At 38.3% G+C, this 9,301-nt stretch overlaps 1 non-coding gene across 1 annotated transcript; it reads left to right on the top strand.

Moving 5' to 3' along the window:
* Positions 1-4,028: 4,028 nt before the first annotated feature.
* Positions 4,029-4,115, top strand: mir132 (microRNA mir-132). The gene has a single exon (NR_049578.1). It is a non-coding gene; the product is annotated as a microRNA mir-132 (primary transcript).
* Positions 4,116-9,301: the final 5,186 nt, after the last annotated feature.

Raw genomic sequence — 9,301 nt, forward strand, 5'->3', positions numbered from 1 at the left:
ACAGTTGACAGACAGAACCTGTATCCCCTATGTGGATCCCCTTCGTTTTTCACAATACTATGTACAATAGCCTGACAGAACTATCTAAAAATGTGACTGGAATGGGATTAGTACTGTAAGGATTCATGGGAGTATGGCCCCAGAGTTTTTTTGACAATTGCATTGACTGGTTGTTCTATTGTATATTCAAATGAAATGATTACTCACATTACTCTTACTAGTATCTCCTGTAATCAACATGTTATATTATTATATTATATTGTGTGAGTGTAAATTATAATGCTTTTTGGGTGTAGTTACATTCTGAGAGTTGGGTAATTAATTTATAAAAAATGATAATATTGTATTGATTGGTGCCATATTCTATTGACAGCTATGGCTAAGCTAAGTCCAGTCTAAGCACAGTATGGTTTCCATACATTATGCAAGGAGTTCCTGTTCGTATGCAACACTGCACTTTGCAAATAATATACACATTAAAAGTGTTTTCCTAGACAATCTAAGACAAATGCTTCATTTAAAAGCCATGATTAATGAGCCTGTCCAATGTATCAATAACGTTTATTTGGTCAGTAATATATGCCGCCAATAGCGCCTATTTACAGCATTTCTATAGCCCAGCGATACTGCTGGCAGTGGTGCTAAAATGCATTTTATCAGGGTGCTGATAACTAAAAAGCTTGTGACAGTGTCACACATATACTTTGAATATGAAGCTCACTTTTTGCTAAATATTGTGTTTTTTAAATGATTATTCATGTCAATCAACACATTAAATACCATTTACTAAAGTTGCAAAAGCAAAAAAAAAAAGTAATTTTTTTTTACACTGTAAAGTCCTTAAAAATATGTAGAATTTGAACTTTAGATTAAATTTGATTTGGCATTTCATTTTTTTGCCTTAAGTTACCCTCCTCTGCAGTATGATTCATACCTTGCCGCAACAGGAGATATTTATAACTGTGTTTTTATAGCTATTATATCTATTTATAAACAGATTTACTAGAAACCCACTGTCACATCGGCGGTTTGTGATATTCTCATTCCAATCTCTACTTCCCATGGAGCTCAGCCCCCACACTATCATTTTATCTGGGCGATTTTTCTTTTGCTGCTGTCCAAGCCTGTTTCTAATCCTCCTTCCTTGCATTTTGCCTTTTTGGACACTGCATGCTTCTTGTTGCAGTTGTGTAGATGGCACCCTCCCACTGGTTTGCTGCATTCATTTCTTTCCACTTTTCATAGTGCCCATTGACAACTTGTTTTGGCAAGAACTATATTCATTTCTTTCTACCATTTGGATTTGCTCTAGAAGAGTTAATGTTCATTATATACATGACAAAGTGAGACCCAGTACAGTACAGTTGGATCCAAGCAAAGTACATCATAACATCTGAACAAGTGAAACTGGCACTATTCTATATCCTTTGTAATGGGATTCACTCTGCTTGGACATATGTTATTCATAAATCTACATCCAATAAGCATGGAATAATTTTAATATATCCGTATGCATGAAATAAAGGCAAACTTACATATAAACACTAAATCCAATTCTAACATAATATGCGTTACTAATTCCAGCGACATCTGGCATCTTTCTGACCTGCACCCAACCCAAACACACAATGGTTGCCCAAATTTCAATCCAAACTCATCTGACCTAATGATAAACCTGAGGGTCCTGTGGGTTGTAGGTCAACCGGCATATCACTAATGCCTTACTGTCACAAACTACACAAATTGTAGGGAACACCAAGATATAAATGAGCAATTGACTTATGGAAAGCACAGTGTTTCAAACTGTAATCTCCTTCCATTAACCCAGAATCACCAGCACCAAGGAGAGCACTAAAAATGCCCATATTTACTCAAGCAATTACTTGCTGAAAATAAAGATTACATACCTACGTACATACATTTGACCCCTTTTTGACTAGGAACTTTTTTGTTTATTAATGAAGAACAATGGACAGTCACAATGGGTTAGGAAATTGGAAAGGAGACTAATTCTAGCACATTATTACCTTTTGAAAGTACACAAATGCTTACATACACATTTCTTTTATCCAGTGTTAGTCTCACTTAGCCCGCACAGGTAATTATTGATGGTCTTCCTCTGTCTTAGAGTCTATATATCTGTAGGAAATAGAGGCTCTCCCATAAACTGACAGATTTCTGCCTTTATTGAATAGGGAATTAGCAACATAAAGAAAGAAAAATTGGATGGGCCACACAGCCAATATATTGATAGAATGGCTTCTAGTTTGCATATTTGTATCCAGACAGAAATGGAGTGAAACAAACAGGACATTTGGATAGGAGGAGAAAACTGGCCAAGCATAAAGGTATTGACAGAAGACAGCCAAGGATAAAATGCCTTTCATTCTGAATGCAGTATGTTACTACCCTTGCATAACAAGCAAGGGAACTCACAGAATCAGTCCTAAATATATCCTATCTCTATCTGATATCATGCTGCATTTTGTTCCATTGTGTCCAGCTTTCTCTGGATAGAAGATGCTGTAATTTTTTAAGGTGTCCTTACACAGGTCCTCCCAACAGCCTGAATGACCAATATCTGGCCTAAAATCTATTGGGCAGTTGGAAATAGACAAATGGAATTGAACAAGGGATGTATTGGTGTTTTCTCCCAACAGGTCTCCCATTATGATCTAACAGTTGGCATGGTGACCAACCCCATATGGTCAGATCATCACAAGCTGGCCCTGCATATTGGTGGTCACATCACCAGGATGCACATGTGGTTGTTGGGTGGACCAAACAAGTGAATCTTATAGCATATGCCCACCTTAACTCACATTACTTGGCATAGTCTGAGATGCCGATACCAAAGGCAAAGTAAGACTGTTTCACAACACCAACTATTTTTCTGATGTAAGTGGCCCAAATGTAATTACTTTCTCACCAATAAGAGACCTCATTAACAACACCTCCAGTCACTTTACTGTTATCTAACACTATCTAATATACAGCATCTGTGCTAATTTCTGCTTCCCAGTATTACAGTATTACAGTAATTAAACATGAGGAGGAAGGACATACTGCAGTTTCTTTGTTAGCTACTAGAAAATCCACTGTGTTTAAGGCTTCCATTCCCAATTGCATAAGCACAGAACATGTATCCAGATCAGGTACAAATATATTGCATTTATTGGGCATTTACCCTGAACAACCAGAGAAACATTTTGTGAATTGATGTTGGTTTAGGTATAGAACACTGATGTTGCTCGACTACAATTCAGAATGCTTTAATGCTTTGGAATATATTGGTGTTTGCTGGAACCTGCAGTCCAGCAAACTTTGAGTAAAGTACAATTAAGGAACAATTTTCCCTTTTAAGGCTTTCCTAACTGAAATGCATGTGTCCATTATGATACCCAAACCATTTCCCATTTCTTTTATTCTGTTCATAGCTGTAAGCACTGAGATGCAAGTAAAGCTGGCCATACACATTAAGACTTTTAGAAGATCCTGAAATGATCGTTTAAAAGTACGATTTGTCTATCAAAGAAAACAACCATTTCAAGTGATATCATCTAGTTGAAGTTGGAAAACTCTGGGTAGCTGCAAACGAATGGGCAATAGCTGATTTTATTCATAATTTGTCAGATTTGTCAGATTGCTCTAAAATTGGTCTGGAGAGAAAAATCTTACCGTGTGTGGCCACACTAATTCTGCCTTGGCTGTGAGTACACATGCTGCTTCCAAGTCATAGCAAACATTATACTAAACTCTTTGCATAGTGGTAATAATCATTCTATCCTTTGTTCCCTTTGCTTGTTTAGTACTGGTAAAACATGGTATTATTGTACTAATGAGGTGTTTATGGAGCATTGCTGGGATCTATGCTGCTGGAAATTCAGGTCTGGGCAATCTCCAGTTGCAGGTAAGGGGGAGATATATCCCGGCATGGATACATTGCATGCAATCTAACAAACTAGCTAGTAATGAATCTAACAAACTTGCTTGTAATGACTCACCTTGCACCAATTTTTATACTACCACTGTCTCCAGGGCAACCGTGGCTTTAGATTGTTACTGTAGTTCTGCATTGGTAACAGTCTACAGCCATGGTCGCTCGGGCAAGATGCAGTCAGCGTGGTTGAAATGTTACATTCTCTCCAGTTTCTCACCATTGGCTACTGGACAGGGTCTCGGAAAGGGGACGCATGGGGAATCTAAGGTAAGTTGTACAATAAGGCAAAGCTGCTTAGAGGGATATGTTACTACAGGTATAGGACCCGTTATCCAGAATGCTCGGGACCAAGGTTATTCTGGATAAGGGGTCTTTCCGTAATTTGGATCTCCACACCTTGTCTACTAAAAAATTAATAAAACATTAATTAAAGCCAATAGGATTGTTTTGCATCCAATAAGGATTATTTATATCTTAGTTGGGATCAATTACAAGGTTCTGTTTTATTTCTACATAAAAAAAGAAAATCAGTTTTAAAATTCTGAATTATTTGCTTATAATGGAGTCTATGGGAGACGGGCTTTCCGTAATTCGGAGCTTTCTGGATAACGGGTTTCCGGATAAGGGGTCCGATACCTGTATATCGTTAATAGCAAAAAATAAAATGACTTATTAAATCTTTTATTTAATAATTATGTTTTGTTGCAGTTTTACTGTGATAAAGGTTTTTAAATCAGACTGGGAAAAATCTGTGTTTTAATAAATAATATATAATGGTGCAAATAACCCACTGGTTAGGAATATTCATGTCGAGTACTACTGTGTACTTCTGTTAGAATCCTCATGGAAAGTCTGTTTGAAATTCCCTTTTAGGCCACTATAAACTGCATATAGCCAGCCTTGCTGTTTTTGTGACCTCCAAAACATTACAGCCCCCACTTATATTCAGCATTCATATTGTTGCTAGAGAGTCAGAAATGAGGAAACAAAGGTTACCATGTAATTCTCAGAGTACACGATTGCATTCCCAAACTGTATTTGGGAGGATGATTTGTTATTGGGGGCTACACGGAGAACACAAGGTTATATGTAAGAATAATAGAATTTTAGAATGCACACCCCAAATAAGTTGTACTCAAAGATTCACTTTCAAGAAATGCTGGGGGCCATTTTAGCAAAAAATAGAAAAAATGACTTGAATTAATTTCAGCATTAGGGAACTAATTTTTTTTTACCTTTCTGGGTCCAACTGAGAATGCTTCACTTGAGTTTTGGGACTAGTTTAAAGATATATTGAAGAAATGAAACATGTTGGAAAAAGGAGTGAACATGACCGATAGACTGACAAGACTTTATGTTACTGACTGTCATACATGGTACAATCTTGAGCAAAATTTTCCAGTGGGGTAGTATGCCACACACTGTCTGAAGAAGAAGTCAAATAAAGGAAAATATAAATAATATATATGATTGCCATTGTATTTGTGCTGAAGTAAAGTCAACTACAGACCCCTGAAGCCTGGGTACCTCCTTCCTGAGACAGTAAGTATATTACATGTATGACTCTTCTGTTTCTTCTTAAAACTCCAGTAAGTTGTTCTTTGTAAGTATTGCCTGACTGAAACATTCCAGGAATTGTTGGACTCCCATTGGGCCCAGTACTGGTCCTCTACAAATCAGAAGACAGAACATTACCATGTCCCCAATTCTACCAGCTGGCAAAGAACCCCATTCCCAATGACTGTTGCAAGCTTACAAGAGCAACACTGATAGCCATATGTGAGTGTATTATATTATGTAAAGCCACATAGGAATCTGTAAATCCATCAATATGTTTATTCTTATAACACTAGTCATTTTCTCTCTCTGCCCTCAGTTCCCATTAGGTATTAACACATTACACCAGGGATTACAGTGCCCAAGCCTACATAGCTTGAGTGGGTATTTCACCTCATTAGAGATAAAACTGCCCATGCCATCTCTAAAACAAAATTGCCAGCTATAATTAAAAACTCCTACATTTCTTAGTATTTAAACCACGTGAAATGTTTCTAGGCCAGTGATCCCCAACCAGTGGTGATTGGCAACATGTCGCTCACCAACCCCTTGGTTGCTCACCAAGCCCCTGTTGCTCCCAGTGTCCCCAACGCAGGTGCTAATTTTTGAATTCCTGGCTTGGTGGCAAATTTTGGTTGCATAAATGACACACAAAGCCTCCTGTAGGCTACCCGCCCTCATAGGGGCTACCAAATTCCCCAAAACAGCCCTTGTATGGCACCTCAGTGAAATTTTCTCATGCTTGTATGGCTCAGGTGTACCACTTTTTACATTTGACTGTGGCTCACAAGTAAGAATGGTTCCCTGTTCTAGGATATGGCATTCTTTTTTTTTTAAATAATTCATCTGAGAAAAAGAGCCTAAAATATATAAACAAAGGACCTTGATAGGAGGGTTCCTTTCACATTTTTGTATAACTCTTTGCCTAGTTAGCTGTATGCTCTCTGTGCCATCTCTTGCATTAACAGTGACAGGACTAACCACGTAGCACGTGCAGGCATCCCTTAGTCCAGCCGATGGCTATGGCACACAAATGCTACCAGTCCCATACCCAGCTTAAAAGAATTGCCCTAAGGATATCTCACATGGCAAATGACGGGCTCTCCCTGCAATATCTCCTTGACTACATCTAGCCAGGCAAAGACACACTTCACTTTCTGACAAAAGCTTCAGTGCTCAAGGCGAGTCCATTCTTGCCATTATATTTCAGCCCTGTTCATCCTCCTCCAGAGTTCCATGAGTCATAGGGAGAAACAACAACCCCAGAGCAGATAAACATGTCTCAATTATTTTATACCAGTGAAATACATAGATACTTTAAATGGTTCTAATTATTGTCTTTTTTTAATACAGAACCAAGTAACATGGAGATGATTTTAGTGTCATACATATAGAGATTATAGATCTCTAATTAGTGCATATGCAGGTATGTGACCTGTTATCTGGAATGCTTGGGAGCTGGGGTTTTCCGTACTTTAGATCTCCATGCTTTACATCTACTAAAAAAAACATTTAAACATTAAATAAACCCAAAAGGATTGTTTTGCCTCCAATAAACATTCATTATGTCTTAGTTGGGATCAAATTCAAGGTACTCTTTATTATTGCAGAGAAAAAGGAATTATGTTTAAAAATGTTGAATTTTTTATTAAAATTGAGATGATTAGAAGATGATAGAAGACCTTTACCATAATTTGGCGCTTTCTGGATAACAGATCCTTTACCTGTATCATTTGAGAGATATGAGAGAGAAGATGTAAGTAATTGTTATGATTATGATATATAAATACAGATAATATCAAGTGATACTTTGAATATTCTAATGGTTAATTTCCTTGTGTAGCAAATGTGTAAAGATGCGCCAAATCCCTACAAACTGTCCAGACCAAACCAAATCTGAACCCAAACTTGTTAAGATTTGAGAAATATATATTTGTTAGCAATAAATTGTTACTTGTAGTTGATCAGTCCTGTAAAGTCACATGACCTTAATAGCTTGAATTTGTGAAAAAAACGAACCCTTTCAGTACCAAAGCACATTAAACTTGGTTTCCTTCCTCTACCAATGTGTCCTCAGAATGAAAAGCTTTTGCTTACACCTGAGATATGTGCTGTACATTGTGTAAAAATAGTGTTGTTTTGTAAAAAAAAGCCATTTACTTGGATTGGGTATTGTAATTTTTGGTGTTTTGGCTACTTCTATTTTTTTTGTGGGGGGGGTGCATACAAACATATACAAAATTAAGGAACATTTATATAAAAGGACCCCTTATATTTACACTGAAGCCTGGCAAGGTCTGTGTCTCATAATGCAATGAGAAAGCTTAGTTGAAACAGAGCAAACACATTCCATTTATGATAGGGGTTAATTATGGAATCACAGTAATCTTTCCAAAACATGGCAAGAAACATGAATTTGATATTGAGTGTTAATATGGCAGTACAGATTGAGACCATCCCAGCTAGGAGATAGGACACCCTGTGCTAGGTGCTGTAGGAAACACCTGCTTATTGCAAACAGTAAATAAAGGGTTTTCTATAACCCATGTGAGTTGGGGTCTGCCCCTTGTGCTGGATACAGATTTTTAATCTGCTGCAAATTGTACCTACCAGCGGTACAGGTACGCTAGGACTTGCATTTGTTCTGTTGGTAAATGAGCTCTCGGGATTTTGCAAAGAAAAACTCATGTAAACGCTCGACTTTTTGGGTATCATTTGCACAGGGGATGCTTAACTCAGAAGGACAGAGTGTGTTGGTATAACAGAGGCCATATAAGGGGGGGTTACCTTTAAATCAACTTTTTTATTTTAGGCCATTCAATTACTTACTAAGGGGCACATTTACTAATCCAGGAATCCGAATCCCGAATGGGAAAAAAATCGGATTGGAAACGAAAATTTTGTGACTTTTTTGTCGCCGTCGCGGGTTTTTCGTATTTTGCTCGATTTTTTCGGCGCCGTCACGACTTTATAGTATTTTGCGCAACTTTTTCGTGACCGGTGCGATTTTTTCGTATTGAGCAATTGTAAACGCCAGAAAAAACAATCCGATTTTTTCGCAACGGCGACGAAAAAGTTGTGTAAAATATACGCTAACGTCGTACCGATGACAAAAAAATTGCGGGACATACGAAAAAGACGTGACGGCGACTAAAAAGTTGCAAAAATGCCGATCATTACAAAAAAACACGTTCGGATGCTTTCGGTCCGTTCGTGCATTAGTAAATCTGCCCCTAATTATTAACCTGAAGGTGAACCACCCTTTACAATACAAAATAGGAAGGAAGCGATTGCTCAAAGAAAGAAAGGGTTACTGCTTACTGCAGGGTCAGACTGGGCCGCCCAGACCCAATCCCAGTAGGGCGCTCCACTGATCCTCCGCTCCCTCCCCCGATGCGCTGCAGGTAAGTTTAATTTACGTGCGGGAGGGGGTCAGATGGGTCTGCCCTTTGGGGAGGTGTGTGAAGGCCGCAACGGGGCCATTGGGGGTACAGCAGCCCCTGAGGCAGAAGCCCCGGTGGGCCCTGTACCCCCCAGTCCAAACCTGGCTTACAGAGAAGGCAACGTTGATGAAAAAACATAACTGCAGCTGGTACCTGGAGGGTGGAGAATCTGAATGATGGTTGGCAGTATACAAAAAGAGCCTAAATCTAGAGGGGTGTATCCATTCCAGCAGATCTAGACTCCAAAATCTGGCAATTTGTGATTTACTAAAATTGCCTGTTTGTACTGAATGATTTGCACTAATCTCATGGTGCCTAACTAGAAGTTGATGCAAATTACTGTTCCTTTCTACTAATTGCT

Source organism: Xenopus tropicalis, chromosome 2 (genome assembly GCF_000004195.4).
Source record: "Xenopus tropicalis strain Nigerian chromosome 2, UCB_Xtro_10.0, whole genome shotgun sequence".
Classification (NCBI taxonomy): Eukaryota; Metazoa; Chordata; class Amphibia; order Anura; family Pipidae; genus Xenopus; species Xenopus tropicalis.